This window comes from Suncus etruscus, chromosome 17, assembly GCF_024139225.1.
Source record: "Suncus etruscus isolate mSunEtr1 chromosome 17, mSunEtr1.pri.cur, whole genome shotgun sequence".
Lineage (NCBI taxonomy): Eukaryota > Metazoa > Chordata > Mammalia > Eulipotyphla > Soricidae > Suncus > Suncus etruscus.
Window position 1 is genome coordinate 22,677,966 of NC_064864.1, and position 22,930 is coordinate 22,700,895.

Below are 22,930 nucleotides of genomic sequence, written 5' to 3' on the forward strand. Positions count from 1 at the left end.
AAATAAAGTACATTTGTTGAAAAAAAAAGTTTAAAAAGAATGCTTTGATTTTAGAGTATTTTATATATTGTTAATTATGAATAATGATAATTTAACTTCTTTTCCTTTTTTTTTAACTTTTTTTCCTTTTTTTTTGGGGGGGGGGACACATCTGGTGGTGCTTAGGTCTTACTCCTGTCTCTATAATTACGGATCACTCCTGGCAGTACTTAAGAGACCATATGGAGTGCCAGGGATAGAACTGAGGTTGGCTGTGTGTAAGGTAAGTGCCCTACCAGCTACTATTTTTTGAGCCCTGCTCTCTTTTTTCTTGCCTAGTTGCTATGATAAAAAAAAAACACTTCCAGGGCCCGGAGAGATAGCACAGCGGCGTTTGCCTTGCAAGCAGCCGATCCAGGACCAAAGGTGGTTGGTTCGAATCCCGGTGTCCCATATGGTCCCCCGTGCCTGCCAGGAGCTATTTCTGAGCAGACAGGCAGGAGTAACCCCTGAGCAATGCCGGGTGCGGCCCAAAAACAAACAAACAAACAAACAAAAAAAAAAAACACTTTCAAATGGGGCCTGAGCAATAGCACAGCTGGTAGGGTGTTTTTCATGCATTCGACCAACCTATGTTTGATCCCTGGCATCCCGTGTGGTCCCCCGAGCCTGCCAGGAGCGATTTCTGAGCACAGGGCCAGAAGTAACCCCTGAACATCACCTGGTATGGCTCAAAAACAAAAAACAAAACTAGCAAACAAACTTCTATATATGGAACAACTCTCAGTTTTTTGCCATTAAGTATTATGGGTTTCTTTTTTTTGGGGGGGGGGCCACACCCAGTGACACTCGGGGTTTATTCCTGGCTATGCATTAAGAATTGCTCCTGGCTTGGGGGACCATATGGGACTCCAGGAGATGGAACCGTGGTCGGTTCTAGGCTACCATGGGCCAGGCAGACAGACGCCTTACCCCCTTGCACCACTGCTCTGACCCCAGGTTTTGTTTTTTGTGTGTAGTTTTCTTGACCTGGTAGGACTTCGGACTTATTGCTGGCTATGTACTCAGAATCATTCCTGGGAGGATTAGCAGGTCAGGCACATGCAAAGCAAGTGCTTTATACACTGTATAAAGCTGTGTTTGTTGTAAATACATGTCTGTTACTATTTTGAAATAGTTCCTTTTATCCTTTTTAGTTCTTTTTTGTTTTATTGTAAACAGATGTTGAATCTTGTTAAAAAAAAAACTTTCTCTGCATCAACTGATAGGATCATATGATTTTTATCTTTCTCTTTGTTGATATAGTATGTTACATTAATTATATTGACTCATACTTGCATCTTTGGAATGAATCTCACTTGAATGGTGTTTGATTCTTTTTGGGGTTGCAGGGTGTTTGAGAGCATTTTGGGTCACATCTGGCTGTACTAAGTAGATTACTCCTGGCTTTGTATTCAGGAATCACTCATGGCAGTGTCTGGGAGACCATATGTGATGCTGGGGGTTGAGCCCAGGTTGGCCACATGCAAGGCAAGCACTCTACCCATTGTACTACCTCTCAGGCCCTACATGATGCATCTGATATATTGTTGGAGTTGACTTACCAAGATTTTGTTGACTATATTTACACTAATGTTCATCAGAGATATCAGTCTGAAATTTTCTTTTTTAATTACTATCTATATGTTTTTGTTATTAGTGTAATGTCAGCTTCACAAAAGGTATTAGGAAAGATTCCCTTTTCTTCAATATTCTGAAAGAGATTAAGATGTATAGGTTAAATCTTCCTTGTAGAAATCACTGATGTGGGCAAGAGAGATAGCACAGCGGTAGGGCGTTTGCCAGGCATGCAGAAGGACTGTGGTTTGAATCCCAGCATCCCATATGGTCCCCTGAGCCTGCCGGGGGCAATTTCTGAGCGTAGAGCCAGGAATAGCCCCCGAGCGCTGCCAGGTGTGACCCAAAACCAAAAACAAACAAGTAAACAAATAAAAACCACTGATGGAAGTATCTGAGTTTGGAATTTTGGTCTTTAGGAATTTATTTATTGTTTTTTTTGGGGGGGGCACACCCATTTGATGCTCAGGGGTTACTCCTGGCTATGCGCTCAGAAATCGCCCCTGGCTTGGGGGAACCATATGGAACACCAGGGGATCGAACCGCAGTCTGTCCTACACTAGCGCTTGCAAGGCAGACACCTTACCTCTAGCGCCACCTTCCTGGCCCCTTATTTATTGTTTTTGTTTTGGGGAACCACACTCAGTGATGCTCAGGGGTTACTCCTGGCTATGTGCTCAGAAATTGCTCCTGCTCAGGGGACCATATGGAGCACCGGGGATTGAACCTAGGTCCATCCTGGGTCAACTGCCTGCAAGACAAACATCCTATTGCTCTGGCCCCATGTTCTTAGAAAATTTTAAATAATTGTTTCAGTCTTTACACTCATGATTGGTCTGTTCAGAATTTCTACTTCCTTCTACTTTGATCTCAGGAGCCTGTAAGGTCCAAAAGTGGATTCTTCTAGGTTCTCCAGGTTAGTGGAGTAAAGTTGTTCATCATGACCTCTTACAATATTTTATTCTTTGTGATATCTTTTTTTTTTTTTTTTTTTTTGGTTTTTGGGGTCACACCCGGCAGTGCTCAGGGGTTACTCCTGGCTCCATGCTCAGAAATTGCTCCTGGCAGGCACGGGGGACCATATGGGACGCCGGGATTTGAACCGATGACCTTCTGCATGAAAGGCAAACGCCTTACCTCCATGCTATCTCTCCGGCCCTCTTTGTGATATCTTTATAGTTGCTTTACTTTCATCTCTAGTGTGCATCAATTATTTTAAAGGGGGAATTACAGAGAGATACTATTAGAAATAAAGCACTTGCCTTGCATGTGGCCAATCCTAGTTCAATCCCTGGCACTGTATATGGTCCCTTGAGCAATCCTGAGCATAAAGCCAGGAATATTCCCTGGGCTCTACTGTATGTGATCCAACAGCTTCCAAAATAGAACAAATTAATAAAAGAAAAATATAAAAGGCAGAAACTGGAGATGGAGCTCTATGGGAGAATATATTGTCCTGGGTCCCTTTCCTGGAACATACATATACACATGAGCAAACTAATCAGAAAGAATTATCACAAAATTATCTCAAAAGAACATTTTATTTTGATATGAAAAAATATGAAATGGGGTAAAAAAAATGGAGTGTGTTTACTGTGATTTCAGAAAAATAAAAAAGCAGAAACCAGACCAGAGATATAGGTATTAAGATACTTGTGGGGCTGGAGAGATAGTACAGTGGGTAGCCATTTGCCTTGCAAGCAACTGACCAAGGATTGATTCCTGGCATCCCATATGGTCCCTCATGCATCTACAGGAATGATTCCTGGGTCCAGAGCCTGGAGTAACCCCTGAGCATCATGGGTGTGACCCCCAAACAAAACAAACAAAAAATGATGCTTGCCTTACATACAGCTGTCCCCTTTAAAATGTCTGACACTGGGACTGGAGAGATAGAATGGAGGTAAGGTATTTGCCTTGCATGCAGAAGGATGGTGGTTCGAATCCCAGTATTTCATATAGTTCCCTGAGCCTTCCAGGAGCGATTTCTGAGCGTGGAGCCAGGAGTGACTTCTGAGCACTGCCGGGAGTGACCCAAAAACAAACAAAAATAAAATAAAATGTCTGGCTCTGAATATGGTCTCCTGAGCATGGCCAGCAGTGATCGCTGAGAAGAGAGGCAAGAGTAAGCCCTGGATACATCCAGGTATGGCCCAAACCCCCACAATAATATGAAAAAAGCAGAAAGTTATTTTAAGGCATAATCTGGAAAATTCTTAAATTTCTGGGATAAAGAACAAGCACTAACAATATCCAATTATGAAAAACATTATTTAAAAATCTTAAATATGGGATCAAAGCTATAGTACTGAGAGTAGGGTGCTTTTCTTGGGCACTGCTAAGTTCGATCTCCAATATTCTATATGGTCCCTCAAACACCACCAGGAGTAATTCCTGAGTGCAGAATCAGGAGTAATCCCTGAGCATTGCTGGATGTGGCCCAAAACAAACAAATAAAACCAGAGATATTATGTATTGTTTTCTTTATATTTCTGCTTTGCAATAATTAAATTGTCCTCCAGAAAATAAAAAGATTATCGATAGTACTATGAGGATGCAGCCCTTCTTGTATAGCTTAATTCCCTTGAATTCCTCTCACACATTTAACCTTTGCTAAAATGAACTCCAGTTTAGCATGCTTAGCTAGAGAGTGCCACATGCTCTATTACAGGTGTTTTCACATAGCCAGATTGTCAGTAGTTAGCTACATAAGTTCTGCAGTCAGTGTTGGAGACTTTAAATTTTGACTATGCCACTTACTTGTAAGACCTTGGTCTTAGTTTCATTACCCTTAAAATTAAGAAATTACAATAGAATTTACCTCATTTTTTCGCATAGTAAATAAGACATGTATGTAGAGATCCCGGCACATGGTAAATGTCCAATAAATGTTATCTGTTATAATTATCTACCCCACCCAAACCTGTTTCTCATCTTGTATCTGTGGCTAGCATCATACTCAGGCTGAAAATTTGTGTATAATCCTTAATTCATTTTTTTGTCTTACTCCTAACCCTCTCCACAGTGAAACAGCCACAAACTTCTTTAAATTTCTTTCTTTAGTATTTCTAAAGTTTTTACTACTTGAAGTGTCTTCAGATCAGCAGCCTCAGTATTGACTGTAGTTTGTCACATTTCAGCAGGTCTCATTCCAGATCTATCTAAATCATATTAAATATTAAATACATATTAAACTTTGAGAAACACTATTTAAAGATTATCTACTGCTTAAAATGCACCTACTTTATATCCTAATATTTTGCTGGCTTAAGCCTATCACATTAACTCCTTCACACCTCTGTTTTCAGTGTTGCCCATTTCAGCTGCTTCTTCTGATGGCCAGGTCAATCTTGCATAATAGCTTGGTCCCAGTGACCTCTTCCAGCAAGAAAGATTTGGTCCAGACGGCGCCCACAATGCTGGGAGACTATGTGGTGCTGTGGGAGGGATGAAATTGGGGCCAGTAACATAAACAGAATGTACCTAACCCTAATCCCTGAACTATCTCTCTGGCCCTTTTTATTCCTCCTTTTGTCAGTGGTTTCCCATTATATTTGCTGACCACCTCCACCCCAACTCTTCCTACTCTGCTCTTCACACCATACTAGTCTTAATTCTCTCTTCTTTCAGTCACAGCATATACTGATCTCTCCTTACTCCTACATCTGGACATTTGAAAACCATATTATAGGGGCCGGGCGGTGGCGCTGGAGGTAAGGTGCCTGCCTTGCCTGCGCTAGCCTAGGACGAACCGCGGTTCGATCCCCCCGGCGTCCCATATGGTCCCCCAAGAAGCCAGGAGCAACTTCTGAGTGCATAGCCAGGAGTAACCCCTGAGCCTCACAGGGTGTGGCCCAAAAACCAAAAAAAAAAAAAAAGAAAACCATATTATAATTATCTACCATATACATATCTATGTATGGTGCATCAGAACATTACTTTTCTCCAAAGGGAACATTCCTCCATGGACACTAAATAGTTAGTACTGGCTTCACATGTTTTCTTACAGGGAAAGTACACTAATCAGAAAATAACTATATCTACTTTCTGTCTAAATTAAGGCTTATTCTAAGATGGGTCTTAGTTATACTTCAGTCTCTGCTGAAACAGATTAGCATAAACCAGTTCTGGAGGCAATAATCATCAAAGTACAGTGATACTAATCTTTGGAAGCAACTGAGAAGGAGGCTCTGATATATCATAGGAAGCCACTATCTAATCAAAAAGCACTGCTTCGGGGCCGGAGAGATAGCACAGCCAGCGGTGAGGCGTTCGCCTTGCCTTGCATGCAGAAGGATGGTGGTGCGAATCCTGGCTTCTCAAGCCTGCTGGGGACAATTTCTGAGCATAGAGCCAGGAGTAACCCCTGAGCGCTGCCGGGTGTGACCCCAAAACAAAACAAAACAAAACAAAAAAGCACTGCTTCAAAAACATTAGCCAATAGCACCTTGAATAGCCAATAGGATCTTTTTTGTCTTCTTCATCTTTGTCATCTTCATCGTCTTTCTTCTTTTCTTCTCCATCTTCTCCATCTTTGTCTTCTTTCTCCTCATCACCATCATCTTCTCCTTCTTACTCTTCTTCCACCTCCTTTTTCTTTCTCTTCCTCCTCCTTCTGATTTTTTGTTTGTTTGTTTTTTGGGCCACACCTGGTGGCACTCAGGGGTTATTCCTGGCTCTTCCCTCAGACATTGCTCCTAGCAAGCTCGGAGGACCATATAAAATGCCAAAGATTGGGGTCAGGCGGTGGCGCTGGAGGTAAGGTGCCTGCCTTGCCTGCGCTAGCCTAGGACGGACCACGGTTCGATCCCCCGGCGTCCCATATGGTCCCCCAAGAAGCCAGGAGCAACTTCTGAGCGCATAGCCAGGAGTAACCCCTGAGCGTCACAGGGTGTGGCCCAAAAACCAAAAAAAAAAAAAAAAAAAAAAAAAGCCAAAGATTGAACCCAGGTCAGCCATGTGCAAGGCAAACACCGTACCCACTGTATATCACAACAGCCCCACCACTTCATTTTTCTTCTCCTCTTCCTCCTTTTTCTCTTATCCCCTCCCCTCTCTTACTTCTCTTTCTTCTTCTCCCTTCCCTCTTCTTCCCCCTCCTTCTTATTCTCCTCCTCCTCTTTCTACTTCTACTTCTTTTGTTTTGTCTTCTGCTTTTCTATTTTTTCACTTTATCCATTGTGATTTACAAAGTTATTCATAATTTTGTTTTAGACACAATGTTTTAGGACTAATTCCATCACCAGTGTCAACCTCCCTCTACCAATGTTCCCAGAGTCCATCTCATACCACCACCACCATCCCAGCCTGCCATAATAACAGGCCCATTTTTAATTTTGGCTGTTACAGGTTTGGGCCTCATAAATTCATTGTTGTTGACTCTGTTGCTTGGCTACTAGTTTTGTCCTTACTTAACACCACCAATGCACTTGATTTCCCTTTAACCCATATATTTCTCTCTCCTCTTCCACTCAATTTTTTTCCTTCTCCTCACTATACTCTGGTTCCTAGAGTGTTCTTAACAACCCCCATCTGAACCATTGCATTTCTTTGTTATTGTTTTTGGGCCACACCTGGGAGTTCTGGGATTACTCTTAGTTCAAATAGCACTTCTGGCAGACTTGGGGGACCATATGGGATGCCTGGGATTGAACCTGGGTTGTCCATATGCAAGCAAATGACATCCCTACTGTGCTACTGCTCTGGCCCTTAAACCATTGCATTTCTTCATACAGTTATTCTAAATACCACAAATAAGTGGTATCATCCTGCTTTTTATACTTTTTCTTCTGGATTACTTCATTTAAAATATAGAATGCTTCACAAATTTATGTGTCATCCTTTCACAGGGGCCAAGCAAGAGTTCTCTATATCATTTCAATTTTAGTATATGTGCTGTCAAAATGATCACTGCTTTCTATTCTTTAGGTTCAGGGCTTACTTCTGCTAGGTGCTCAGATTCACTCCTGGTGGAACTCAGAGGATCATATGTGGTTCTGGTGGATCTTTATTATTATCTCAAGTGGTGACAATTTATTTACCTATAGAATCTAGAAATTAATGTCATATGATGATGGAGTGCATGCTCTGCCTATGCCTCCCCAAAATCAACTCTTCCACCTGTTAGCAACAACCCATTTTTCTTTGCCTGTAGATATGGTCTGGAGTATTGCTTTCTCCTTTAAGTCAAGAATAAGCATGTGACCCAAGGTTCAGAGATAAAAGTCTCAGATATTGGCTCAGAGTTTGGGCATGTGATGTGATTCAGGCCAGTAACAGGCCAGACTTTGAAATAATAGGGAAGGGCCAATATCTGGCAGTGTTTAGTGGTGGACCTCTGGACTGGGAGTGGTAATGGGGTGCCTTTTCTTCTACTGGTATAAGAGTAGTGAGGGGCCTGAGCTACAGTACAGTGGGCAGGGCATTTGCTTTGCATACAGTTGACTCGGGTTTGATCCTCTTCATCCCACATAATTCCCCAAGCACCATCAGGAGTAATTTCTGAGCTGAGAGTCAGGTAACCCCTAAGCACTGCCAAGTGTGACCCCCTCCAAAAAAAGAATAATGAGAGCAGTGAGTATTAGTCTAAGACCAAACATGCCCTGATGTGAGAAATGTATTCTGAAAACAATGAAATAATGAATAATGAAGTAGAAAGTAAAGGTCAAAGATGGACAGGATTTCCTCATGACATTGTTTGTGATCATATTTAGCAAAGCCTGGACTTCCCTGGTTGATGGTTGAGCCACTATCTTCTTTGTTTTACTGAGATCAATTTGAGTTAGATTTCTTTTTTTGTTTTGTTTTGTTTTGTTTTTGGGCCATACCCGTTGACACTCAGGGGTTACTCCTGGCTATGCGCTCAGAAGTTGCTCCTGGCTTGGGGGACCATATGGGACGCCAGGGGATCGAACCGTGGTCCGTCCAAGGCTAGCGCAGGCAAGGCAGGCACCTTACCTCTAGCGGCACCGCCCAGCCCTGAGTTAGATTTCTGACACTTACAACCACAGGAGATTCTGCTTAGTACTCTCCCCAGTTAGCACTCATTTCTGTAGAAATTGCTCAGAATTGTACAATAAATCATTAAGAAATGAATCATGGGGCCGGAGAGATAGCATGGAGGTAAGGCGTTTGCCTCTCATGCAGGAGGTCATCGGTTCGAATCCCGGCGTCCCATATATGGTCCTCCCGTGCCTGCCAGGAGCAATTTCTGAGCCTGGAGCCAGGAATAACCCCTGAGCACTGCCGGGTGTGACCCAAAAACCACAAAAAAAAAAAAAAAAAAAAAAAAAAAAGAAATGAATCATAAAACCAGGAATGATGAAACGATAGAAAAGGACTGGCAATGAGCCTTGAAACTAAAGATAGAGAGATTACAATAAAAACAGCGCTTGAAACTGATGCTGGTAAATTGAAATAATTGTTCTTATTTTGCTATGGCAACAAACCAAAAGCAAAAGAAAATGTAAAAAAAAAAGGAATTTTTAAAACAAAATTTTTGGACTGGAGTGATACACAGTAGTGGGTAAGGGCATTTGCCTTGCAAGTGGCTGACCTGGGTTCGATTCCTGGTATCCCATATGTTCCCAGCCTGCCAAGAGTGATTTCTGAATACAGAACCAGGAGTAATTCCTGAGCGCTTCCAGGTGTGGCCCCAAAACAAAACAAAACAAAACAGGAATTTTGGCCTCTGGTTGATATAGTGAAAACCATAGTACAGATAATAGGAGAAGCAAGGTACTAAGTCTTTATTTTACATGGACAGAAAAATTAGTTTTCCAAGTGGTATAATTTCATATATTTTTCTTTTTTTTTGTTTTGTTTTGTTTTGTTTTGTTTTTTGGGCCACACCCGCTTGACGCTCAGGGGTTACTCCTGGCTATGTGCTCAGAAATCGCCCCTGGCTTGGGGGGACCATATGGGACGCCAGGGGATCGAACCGCGGTCCTTCCTTGGCTAGCGCTTGCAAGGCAGACACCTTACCTCCAGCGCCACCTACCCGGCCCCATATTTTTCAATGTAAATTTTGTTTTGTTTTGGGGTCACATCCGGTGACCATACCCAGTGGTGCTCAGGGGTTACTCCTGGCACTGTCCTCAGAAATCACCCCTGGCAGGCAAGGGAGACCATATGGGATGCCAGGATTCAAACCACCGCCAGTTCTAGGTCAGCTGCATGAAAGGCAAATGCCTGACAGCTATGCTATGCTTTGCTAATGTAAAAAAATTTTATGTCACCTACAAATCTTTTTTTTTTTTTTTTGGTTTTTGGTTTTTGGGCCACACCCGGAAGTGCTCAGGGGCTGCTTCTGGCTGCTGCTCAGAAATAGCCCAACCTACAAATCTTATAAGTAATAAAGTAAAAACACATAGGGGAACATAAATGTAGGGATGCCCCTCCCCAATGATCACTACCACCACATGGTCCTCCATTAAAATTGTTCTCTTGGAGGTTGGAGAGATAGTATAGTGGGTATAAAGGTATAAAGGTAGGGCCCGGAGAGATAGCACAGTGGTGTTTGCCTTGCAAGCAGCCGATCCAGGACCAAAGGTGGTTGGTTCGAATCCCGGTGTCCCATATGGTCCCCCGAGACTGGCAGGAGCTATTTCTGAGCAGACAGCCAGGAGTAACCCCTGAGCACCACCAGGTATGCCCCCCCCCAAAAAAAAAGGTATAAAGGTATAAAGGCATTTGCCTTGCACACAGCTGTCCCCAGTTCAAACCCTGGCACCACATATGATCCAGGGAGCCCACCAAGAGTGAACCCTAAGTCACAAGCCAGGAGTAAACTCTGAGCATTGCCAGGTGTGTCCCCCAAACAAAACAATTAAAAATGATTCTTCGGGGCCTGAGAGACATAGCACAGCAGTAGGGCATTTACCTTGCACACAGTCAACCCAGGATAGATCTGGGCTCTATCTCCAGCATCCCATATGATTCCCTGAGCTTGCCAGGAGTTATTTCTGAGCACAGAGCCAGGAATAACCCATGAGCACTGCCAGATATGACCCCAAAACCAAAATAATAAAAAGAAATAATAAAAAATCTTACCATAAGCTAATTTATATAAATAGCAAAGTTGTTATTGCATATTTTTGTTGTTGTTTTTGGCCACACCAAGTGGTACTCAGGGTTTACTTCTGACTCTGTGCTCAGGGGATTATTCCTGGCAATGCTCAGGGATTGAGCCCAAATTAGCCAAGTACAAGGCAAGTGCTTTAACTACTGTACTATCTCGGGCCTCTCACCATTGTATATTTTGGGTCACAAACTTCTATATAAGACCCAAATAACTTCTAGTATTAAACAGTAATTGGTAGATATTTATTCATTTCCAAATCACTTTCTCTATGGGTGGCCAAAGTCTAAGCTGGAAGCTCAGGTGAAGGTGGGAACTGATCCTGGATGTGATGATACCCTTCCATCCAGAACAGTCTCGTGTGCAGCTCCCATACACTGACTGGAACAATTAAAACACAATTGTAGGGCCCGGAGAGATAGCACAGCGGTGTTTGCCTTGCAAGCAGCTGATCCAGGACCAAAGGTGGTTGGTTCGAATCCCGGTGTCCCATATGGTCCCCTGTGCCTGCCAGGAGCTATTTCTGAGCAGACAGCCAGGAGTAACCCCTGAGCAACGCCGGGTGTGGCCCAAAAAAACCAAAAAAAAAAAAAAAAAAAAAAAAAAAGAAAACCACAATTGTAGGGGCCAAAGCGATAGCACAGGGGTAGGGTGTTTACATTGCATGCAGCCAACCCAGGATAGGGACGCTGGTTCAATCCCTGGTATCCCATATGATCCACTGAGCCTACCAGGAGCAATTTCTGAGCACAGACCAGGAATAACCCTTGAGTGCCACTGGGTGTGATCCAAAACCCAAAAAACTAAAAGAAAAAAAAAATACACAGTTGTAAACCTGAGCTGGGCACCTTACTCAGAATGGAGAAGAGCCTCAACTGGAGGCAACCTAGCTGCTGCTGTCTGACAGTTCCTAAGGCTTGCTCTGTTGCTCTTTGTGACCAGGCCTGTGATGGCTTTTTCGATGTTGTCCCTCACCAGGAGGACACTGGCCTGGTGCAAGCTCACCTGGCAGTGAGGCAGTGCTGTGCACTGCGCATCGCTGAGGACCTGGTCGCTGAGGTCCGGGAGCGGGGCTCCCACAACAACATCACAGTCATGGTGGTCTTCCTGAGAACCCCCCGAGACCTGCTGGAAGCCAGGGCCCAGGGGGCAGGGGACGCCCAGGCAAACAGGAGGAGCCAGGACCTATCTCCTGTCCCCCCAGAGCTGGAGTCCATTGCTACATAGCAAAGCTAGGGGGTCCCCATCTCCCAGCCCCTCCCAAGCTCTTCCTTGTCAATGCCTTAGGACCCGGCAGGTGGCTCTGGGCAGGGTACCACCCTCGCCGCCCTTTCCCCAGGACCCCAGTCCCGTGTGCCACTGCACTGCTCATCTTGGTGGTTGTGGACAGTTGGGAGCATGGTGTCCCCCACAGCTGGAGTGGGCCAGCGAGATCCCGGGAAACCTCAGGACATGACAGGTGCCAAAGAGCCAAGGCCTGGGAGGAGGTTGGCACAGACCAAAGGTGGATGCTGCCAATGGTCCCTCAGCTGGAGCTGAGGATGCTTCCAGGCCGTCCTGGTTGCAATTCCTTCCATCCAAGCCAGGATGGCGTGTGAGTAGGTGCAGACTCGGGGTGGCTGCCCATGGAGGCAGTGATGTGCCAGGCTCCCCATCTGCAGCAGCGCCGCCCCCAGGATTTTTTTGAGACCAGGATTTTTATATAAAAGATGAGCCTGGAGCCTGTATATATAACTGAGCAGCAAAAAGCCAAACACCATTGAAACATGGACAAAAGATCAGATAGTTATTCAAACAGATACAAATGGTTGATACACATCACTGACAACGAATCCTAGGAAAATGCAAAGCCAAGCCACAATCAGATATCACCTCTGCCAAGTAGTCGTGCAAATAGAAACAGGGACTGGGTTGTGGTAGTGGTAGTGATCGAGTGCAAGCTTTGCATGTGTGTAGTCCTGGATCAGACCTCTAACTAAAATAAACAATTAAGCAAAACAAAGAGGAGTTGGGAGAGAATACAGCAGTTTTATTGCCTGTAACACACAGTCCCCCAGTTACTTCTGGGTGTAGCCCTGGAGGCCCCCAGCACTGCTGGGATGGTCCTGCAGGGCCACATCATCAGGCCCTTGGAAAAGATAGTGGTCCAGTTGATTGAGAATCACCACAAGGTCCCCAAACCCTCTGAGCACTGCTTGGAAGGCTCCATCCCCCCAGGATTTAAAGAAACCATGGATAGTAACAAGTGCTGGTAAGAATGTGAAAAACTTGAAACTTGTACATTGTTGGTAAACTACAATGGCATTTCAACTTGGGGTTATATGGCCCCCTGAAAACCCCCCAGAATATTTCAGGGGGCCACAGATGAAAAATCACATAAATAAGGGGCAATAGCATGAGATTGGGGGCCAACTAGTAGAATGGGGTGGGAGGCATAGAAAGAAAACAATGGCAAATGGAAGCCAAGTTTGGAAAAAGATTGAAAAATGAAAAACAAGGGCTGGAGCAATAGCACAGCAGTAAGACATTTACCTTGCATGCGGCTGACTTGGGACAGACCCAGGTTCGATCCCTGGCATCCCATTTGGTCCCCTGAGCCTGCTAGGAGTAATCCCTGAGTGCAGAGCCAAAAATAACCCCTGAGAGCTGCAGGGTGTGGCCTCCACCACCACACCCAAATAAGATAAAAAGAAAAAAAAAAGACATTGGTCAATCAGGCCTGGAGAGATAGTACAGCAGGTAAGGTACTTGCCTTGCAGTCAGTCCATGTTTAATGATGCCACACTGCATATGATCCCTGAACCTCACCACGAGTGATCTCTGTGAACCAATGGGTATAACACTGACCTTGTTGCAAAACTAAGCCCTGAACACCAAAAGGTGTGCTTCCCCAAAAAAGACAAAAAAATTAAGAAAAGAAACATTAGTCTATGAAATGTTGTAAGAGTATCCCCTGAGTACTTGAGAGATAGTATAAGGAGTAACATTTGAACCTAGACACTGAATATGTTCAGGAGTAACCCTTGAGCACAGACCAGCAATAATCCCTGATCATTGGTAGGTGTGGCCCAAAAACAAAGCAAATAGTGGCTGGTGAGACAGGACACAGGGTTGGGCACTTTTAATTCAGCCAACCCATTTGATCCCTAGAATTCTATATGGTCCTCTGAGAAACTGCCAGAAATATTTCCTGAGTGCAGAGTCAGAATAACCTTGAGAATCACTGGGTCTGGCCCCCAAACAAAAACAAACAAAAAAAAGATAATCCAAGGTCCCAGGAATGTGGCTCAATGATAGAGCAAATGCAGGATGCCAAAGTTCAATCCTAGACACTGCCTTGCAAAGCTAAGGACTGTCCCCAATACTGCCTTGTGATCCTGGTAACAAAACAAGTGGACGACTGCCAGTGTACACAATCAAATGTACAAGTACCATAACCAGCCACATAGTGCAATGACAATAGCAAGAAAAGGAAAGGAAGGGAAGGGAAGGAAAAGGAAGGGAAAGGAAGGGAAGGGAAGGGAAGGGAAGGGAAGGGAAGGGAAGGGAAGGGAAGGGAAGGGAAGGGAAGGGAAGGGAAGGGAAGGGAAGGGAAGGGAAGGGGAAGGGAAGGGAAGGGAAGGGAAGAGACGGGATGAGAAGGGAAGGGAAGGGAAAGGAAAATGGAAAGGAAAGGAAAACGGAAAGGAAAGGAAAAAGGAAAGGGAAGGAAGTACAGAGGAAAGGGAAGGAAAAGAAAAAGGAAAGGAAGGGAAGAAAAAGGAAAGGAAAGGGAAGGAAAGGGAAGGGAAGGAAAAGAAAGGGAAGGGAAGGGAAGGAAAGAAAGGAAAGGAGAAAGGGAAAGGACAGGAAAAGAAAAAGAATGAAAGAGAAAGGAAAGGATAAAAGAAACAAAAGGGAAAAGGAAAGAAAAGGAAAGGGAGGAAAGGAAAGAAAGGGGAGGGAAGAAAAAGGAAAGGGGGATGGAAAAAGACAACCCAATTGAAGAATGGACAATAGAGTAATAGAACAGGGATTTAAGGAACAGGTCTTCAATATGGCCAAGCACTGTTCAACCCCTGATAATACATGGTCCCTGATCATTGTAGAGGTGCAACTTTGGAGGCCCAACCAGCATCACAATGTTGTACACATCTTTTTTTTTTTTTTTTTTTTTGGTCACACCCAGCAGTGCTCAGGGGTTACTTCTGGCTCTACACTCAGAAATCACTCCTGGCAGGCTCAGGCGACCATATGGGATGCAGGGATTCAAACCACCATCCTTTTGCATGCAAGGCAAACACCTTACCTCCATGTATCTCTCTGGCCCCACAATGCTGTACACATCTAAAGCAGTTCCTATAAAGATACCAATGACATTTTTCAAAGCAAACGCCATTGAAATTTACAATGAACAATAAACCTTCATGAATAGCTAAAGCAATCCTTCAGGAGAAAAAGATGGGAGGCATCATTTTTCCCAATTTCAAACTGTATTGCAAAGTGATAATCATTAAAACAGCATGGCATTGGAATAAAGATAGACCCTCAGATTAATGGAATAGATTGAATATTCTAAGACTGATCTTCAGGTATATTATCAATTAATCTTTGATAAAGGAACAAGAAATACGAAGTGGGGGCCGGGCGGTGGCGCTGGAGGTAAGGTGCCTGCCTTACCTGCGCTAGCCTAGGAGACGGACCGCGGTTCGATCCCCCGGCGTCCCATATGGTCCCCCAAGCCAGGAGCGACTTCTGAGCGCATAGCCAGGAGTAACCCCTGAGCGTTACCGGGTGTGGCCCAAAAACAAAAAAAAAAAAAAAAAGAAATACGAAGTGGAGCAAGGAAAGCCTCTTCAACAAGTGATGTTGCAAAAACTGATCAGATACATGCAAGAAAGAAAAAAATGAAAGAAAGAAAGAGGGCCCGAGAGAGATAGCACAGCGGTGTTTGCCTTGCAAGCAGCTGATCCAGGACCAAAGGTGATTGGTTCAAATCCCGGTGTTCCATATGGTCCCCTGTGCCTGCCAGGAGCTATTTCTGAGCAGACAGCCAGGAGTAACCCCTGAGCACCGCTGGGTATGGCCCAAAACCAAAAAAAAAAAAAAAAAAAAAAAAGAAAAGGAGAGAAAGAAAGAAAGAAAGGAAGGAAGGAAGGAAGGAAGGAAGGAAGGAAGGAAGGAAGGAAGGAAGGAAGGAAGGAAGGAAGGAAGGAAGGAAGGAAGGAAGGAAAGAAAGAAAGAAAGAAAGAAAGAAAGAAAGAAAGAAAGAAAGAAAGAAAGAAAGAAAGAAAAGAAAGAAAAGAAAGAAAGAAAGAAAGAAAAGAAAGAAAAGAAAGAAAAGAAAGAAAGAAAGAAAGAAAAGAAAGAAAGAAAAGAATCAGATCTCTTTTTAACACCATACACAAAAGTCAAATCAAAATAGATTAAAGACTTTGATATCAGACCTGAATTCATTGGAACATAGAGGAAAATTAGGCAGAACCCATCATGACATTGAAGGTAAAGGCAACTTCACGGATAAAACATCACTGACCAAGCAAGTGGAAGCAAATATAAACAAATGGGACAACATTAAACTAAGAAGCTTCTGAACCTCAAAGGAAATGGTGAGTAGAATACAAAGACTGTCCACTGAATGGGAGAAACTATTTACACAATACCCATCTGATAAGTACTATATATACATATAGTACCGGTAGAGGTTAACAAGAAAAAAATATCTAACCCCATCAAAAGATGGGGAGAGGGGCCAGATTGATAGTACAGTGAGAAGTCATTTGCCTTGCACAGACTACTCAGCTTTGTTACCTGAATCCCATATGGTCTGCAAGGAGTAATTTCTGAGCAAGGACTAACCCCTGAACACCACTGGGTGTGGCAAAAAAAATTTAAAAATGGTGAGAAGTGATGCGCAGAAACTTCCTCAACAAAGAAATACAAAAGGCACATGTGGAAATGTTCCACATCATTAATCATCAGGGATATGCAAATCAAAACAATGAGATATCACCTCACACACAGAGACTGGCAACATCAAAAAGAACAAGAACAACCAGTGTTGGTGTGAATACAGGGAGAAAGGGACTCTCATTCACTGCTGGTGGGAATGTCGTTTGCCCAGACAATATGGACGGATTCCTCAAAAAATTAGAAATAGAGCTTCCCTATAAGTTAGCAATATCGTTCCTGGGAATATAACACAGGGACCCAAAAACACAACACAAAAAAGACATCTGCACTCCTATGTTCATTGCAGCACTATTCACAATAGCCAGAATCTGAAAATAATCAAGTGCCTGAGAACAGATTAACAAACAAACAAACAAACAAACATGGAGCGGTGGAGCAGCGGTAGGGTGTTTGCCTTGCACATGGCTGACCTAGGACGGACAGCAGTTAGATCCCCCAGAGTCCTATATGGTCCCCCAAGCCAGCAGTGATTTCTGAGCACAGAGCCAGGAAGTAACCCCTGAACGTCACTGGGTGTGGCCCCAAAAAATAAACAAACAAACCAAGGTAGATCAACATAATGGAATACGATGCAGCTGTTATGAAAAATGAAATCACAAAATGATTTATGCCTGGATGAATATGGAGAGTGTTATGCTGAGTGAAACGAGTCAGAGGGATGATAGACATAGAATAATTGCACTCACTTGTGAAATATATAAATATAGAATGACACACAAATACAATAGAGAACAGAGTCAGGAGGACTAGTCTATGAGAGGAAGGTGTCACAAATAGTGGGGAATGTAGTTAGGACAGAGAAGGGACCACTATGACAATGAGAGTTGGAAATTACCACTCTAAACACTAATTGCTGAAAGGAGGTAATGTAATATGTATGAGTAATACTTCTTCAGTAACAATATTGCAAACCACAGAGCCCAAAAGGATAAAAGGAAGAGAGAGACGGAGAGAGAGAGACGGGGAGAGACAGAGAAAAAGAGACAGAGAAAAGAAAAGAAAAATATCTGCCACAGAGGCAGGCAAGGTGGGGGAAGGATAAGCGGGAAACTGGAGACATTGATGGCTGGAAATGTGCACTGGGGAAGGGTGTTGGAATTGTATGACTGAAACTCAACATGAACAAGTTTGCAATGTGTATCTCATGATGAGTCCATGAAAAAGTTTATTAAGTAAAAAAAATTGATAAAAGTTAAAAAAAAAAAACTTGGGGCCGGAGAGGTGACATAAGCAGTAAGGCTTCTGCCTTGCGTGCACTAGCCTAGGATGGACCGTGGTTCAATTCCCCGGCATCCCAGATGGTCCCCAAGCCAGGAGCAATTTCTGAGCGCATAACCAGGAGTAACCCCTGAGTGTCACTGGGTGTGGTTCAAATCCTCCCCAAAAGTTAAAAAAACAAGTAATAAAAAGAAAAGAAAGAAAATATCTATGTTTACTGATAAACATATCCAGGTTTCAGTGGGTAGGGTATTTGCCTTGCACACAGCCAACCCAGTACGAACCCAGGTTTGATCCCTGGCATCCCATATAGCCCCCCAAGTCTTCCAGGAATGATTTCTGAATACAGAGCCAGGAATAACCCCTGAGCACCACTGGGTGTGGCCCAACCCCCCTAAACAGTTGTGGAATGGAGGATACAGCTGGTAGGGCATTGCACATGGCTGACCTGGGTTTTTGATCCCTGGCATCCCATATGGTCCTTCTTGCCTGCCAGGAGTAATTTCTGAGCACAGAGTCAGGAGTAAGCCCTGAGCGCTGTTAAGTGTGGTTCAAAAAAAATAAAAATAAAAATTTGGGGCTAGAGAGATAGCACAGCGGTAGGGCATTTGCCTTGCATGCAGCCGATTCAGAATGGACGGTGGTTAGAATCCTGGGATCCCATATGGTTCCTTTAGCCTACCAGGAGCGATTTCTGGGCACAGAGTCAGGAGAAACCCCTGAGCGCTACCAGGTGTGATCCCCTCCCCTCAAAAACTAAGACAGGGCTTGCTACTGATTCAATAACACTTAGAATTCCAGTATTTTCCTCAAAGTGCTCATAATTGCCATCATTTAGTTATCAAAGTTTTTGTTGACCACACACTCAGTTTTCATACCTACATTTAATGGGAGAGACAGTAACATTTGCTGATTCCATTTTACCCAACATACTTTATTCTATAAGATATCCCCAAAGTAGGGAAACACTATGACTTCTGTAGACTCCTGCTAGAACTGTGCATTCGTGGGTGCTTTCCTCCATGAAACAAATTAAACTATAGTTTGTTTTCGTACCATATTCATTAGTACCCAAGTTTTTGTTTTTGTTTGTTTGTTTGTTTGTTTTTTGGTTTTTTGGTCACACCGGGCGTTGCTCAGAGGTTACTCCTGGCTGTCTGCTCAGAAATAGCTCCTGGCAGGCACGGGAAACCATCTGGGACACTGGGATTCGAACCAACCACCTTTGGTCCTGGATCGGCTGCTTGCAAGGCAAACACCGCTGTGCTATCTCTCCGGGCCCAGTACCCAAGTTTTACTCCTAGCAGTGCTCAGGGTGGTGCTAGGGATCAGACCAACGTCAGCTACACACAAGGCAAGTGCTTTTGTTTCTGTACACTTTCTCCACCCTTAATTAAATTACATTTTATATTGCACTGGTATAATGTTTTTATAGGTACCTAAGAATCTCATGAAAAGCTCAGCACTGCCTCAGCCTGGCTGTGTTTCAATGTTTCCTCATGGCTAACACAGGTCAAGCCCCCCTAGTGGAATATTACAGAGGGTGCGCTGCACCCTAATAGCTTGGCCACTTCTGCAATCTTGAGTTGCAACCTGCAGTCCAGGCAATATTGGTCCTGTGGTCAAGTTGCTATCTTCCTGGCCTTTTCACCTAACATGACCATTTTCTTCCTTGTGCTGGACAAGTATACTGTGGAAAGAAATATAAGAGTAGGACAATGATCCAGGCATCTATATTTGCCTAACAAATAGCTCCCCTTCCCATTAGTGATATCATAAAAGCCATTTTATCCTGCTTATAAATTTTATGGGTCATGGATTCCAACCAGACACACACATGTACAGGTCAACCTTTTGTCTGCTCCTCTTCAATCCATGGCCTTCACTGCAATGACATGAGATGCCAGAGCAGCATTCGTGGCCTGGATTTGGAGGATCCACTTAGAAGTGGCACTGAGGGGCCGGAGCAATAGCAGAGTGGTAAGGGCATGTGCCTTGCTCTCTGCCAACCCCAGGCAGACTCCGGATCGATTCCTGGCATCCCATATGGTCCCCTGAGCCTGCCAGGAGCTATTTCTGAGCACAGAACCAGGAGTAACCCCTGAGCGCCGCCGGGTGTGTGCCAAAAACAACAACAAAAAAGAAGTGGCACTGACCTGAAGCAACTGATGTGATGGATAGGTCCCATCAGAATATTTTTTGGTGAAGCCACAAACATGTGACCTTCCCCTGGTGGCTTGGACATTTTAGAGGAGAGCTGCAGGGTTCTGAGAGGAAGTACTATAGGGCGGAGGTACCCTGAGGCAGGAGACTAAGTGCTGCAGAATTTGCTCTGGTTTTGGAATACCCCGTTTTACTCCTGCCATGTACTCTTGCTTATTAGTGACTCACCATGATATTTCTAGATTTGGTGCCAGGAAACAACTCACCTCCTCAAGGGGGTACAGCAGAAGAGGATATGAGTCTACGTATTTGGATGGGATTTGTTGATACTAATCTTAGAAAACACACTCTGTACGTTGCAGTATTCTGCTCCTCATTAAGTCCCCAACCCTGGCCTAGAACATTCATGACAACTCCAGCCTAGCCACCATGATGATGATGTCTGTGTCCATGTCCTGCCTATATGTATGTGTTGGCTCTATCTTGTAAGGGGGAGCTTTCCTTTCTCCTGTAGTCCATCTGGCTTCACAGATTCCTGAGCTATTCAGCACATTGTATCTTTTTGTTGCTGTTGTTATTGTTGTTTGTTTTTTTTGTTTTGGGGCCCCACCCGGCAGCGCTCAGGGGTTACTCCTGGCTCTGAGCTCAGAAACAACTTTTGACAGGCTCAGAAATCACTTCTGGCAGGCTCAAGGGACCATATGGGATGCTGGAGATGGAACTCGTGTTGGCCCCGGTCGGTTGCGCACAAGGCAAACGGCCTACCCCTGTGCTATGACTCAAGCCCCCCACATTTTATCATTGCTTTTTTTTTTTGTTACACCCAGCAGCATTCAGGGGTTACTCCTGGCTCTACACTCAGAAATCGGCCCTGGCAGGCTCAGGGGACCATATGGAATGCCAGGATTTGAACCACTGTCCTTCATGCAAGGCAAACACCCTACCTCTGTGCTATCTCTCAGGCCCCTCATTTGATCATTTTTATTATTATTATTATTATTATTATTATTATTATTGTTTGTTTTTGAACCACATCCAGTTGTTCTCAGAACTTACGCCTAGCTCTGCACTCAGGGATTACACCCGGTGGAGATCAGGATACCGGGGATCAAACCAGCTATGTGCAAGGTAAGTGCCCTCCTGTACCATCTCTCTGGCCCTTATTTATTTATTTATTTTTTGTTTTGTTTGGGGGGGTGCATACATGGTGGTGCTCAGGAATAACTTCTGGCTTTCTACTCAGAAATTACTCCTGGCAGGCTGGGGGGTGCATATGAATGCTGGGGATAGATCCTGGATCAGTCATGTGGAAGGCAAATGCCCTACCAACTCTACTAACACTCTGACCCTTTTTTATTTTGGGGCCACACCCAGTGGTACTGGGGTGCTCAGTGGTTACTCCTGGCTCTGCACTCAGGAATTACTCCTGACAGGCATGGAGGACTATATGGTATGTTGGGGATTGAACCCGGATTAGCTCTGTGCAAGGCAAGTGCCTTATCCACTGTGCTATAGCTCTAACCCCCCATTTTTATTTTGACACTACAATACCCCCAGTCTTAGTAAGGGAGTAGCTCATGTCCTTTTAACACATCTTCATTCTTCTTTGAACACTTTTGTTTCTTCTCAGATGTCCTTGTCCTGAAACCTGTCATTTCTTCAAAGAACTCTAATTCCTTTGGGATTAGCACAATATTTCTTTTGTTTGTTTGTTTGTTTGTTTTTTTTGTTTTGTTTTGTTTTTTGTTTTTGGGTCACACCCGGCGGTGCTCAGGGGTTACTCCTGGCTGTCTGCTCAGAAATAGCTCCTGGCAGGCACAGGGGACCATATGGGACACTGGGATTTGAACCAACCACCTTTGGTCCTGGATCGGCTGCTTGCAAGGCAAACGCAGCTGTGCTATCTCTCAGGGCCAGCACAATATTTCAAATCAAGGTTTGGTAGCCTGTTGCTCGTGGGATGAGATGGCGCTTGTTTCTCGGCCCACACAATGGAGAGCCAAGGATAAGTATATTCATGAATATGCACACAAATCTATCTACACACATGGCATAAATCATCATAGCCCACATGGCCAACTTGACTTCGTCAGGGTTCTTTTCATTCTCGTCCCACACTGGCAACTCTCTTCTTCAACAGTGAGGAAAACCGAGCTCCTGTTAGCCTCCATTTATTTGCTCACCGCCCTTGTACTAATTTTATGGCCGTGCCAGCTGCTCCCTGGCTTCTTGCCATGCTGTCATCCCCAGAGAAGAGGAAAGGAGAGGGAGTGCATGAAAAACTCTGCAAAGGAACTCCCACACTACTCTTTCCCCTGCCTCTGCAGTCCTGACCCTCTGCTTCCTCTCTTCTCCAAGGAAGCAGTGCTCTTAGATCTCCTTGCTTCAGTCTCTTCCTCAGTCACTTCATTCCTGGTTTCTGAGGCAGTTTTTTTTCTCCTTCTTATTTTGATTATTTTTTAATGGGAAACACCCACTGGTCTTCAGGAATTACTCCTGGCATTGGTTGGGGTACCATTGAGATGCCAGGAATTTCACTCGGGTCAGCCTTGTGTGCAAGGCCAACACCTTACTAGCTGTACTATTTCTCCAGCCTCCTATTTTGACATTTTAAATGTCAAAAAAATAGATCATGTTCACTTTGACAAATTACAATAACCTGAATGCCCACAGCTCTCTCTCTTTATCTGCAAGAGGTGAGTAGACTTCTTTCTCAGTATTACACTCATATCTGTTTTATAGAACTTAAAATGTCATGTAATGGTGCAGAGGGTGGGGCACTTATCTTGCAGGAGGCCAATCCGGGTTCTATTTCCCGTATCACATGCAATTGTGCCACATGGTCCTATGTATCACCAGAAGTAAGTTAAGATAGCAGAGCTAGGATTAGCCCCTGAGTGCCACCAGGTGTGGCTCCAAAAC

At 44.1% G+C, this 22,930-nt stretch overlaps 1 non-coding gene across 1 annotated transcript; it reads right to left on the bottom strand.

The window, feature by feature from the left end:
• Window positions 1–7,400: 7,400 nt before the first annotated feature.
• Window positions 7,401–7,507, bottom strand: LOC125995457 (U6 spliceosomal RNA). Its single transcript, XR_007490981.1, has one exon. It is a non-coding gene; the product is annotated as a U6 spliceosomal RNA (small nuclear RNA).
• Between the last annotated feature and the right edge of the window lie 15,423 nt (window positions 7,508–22,930).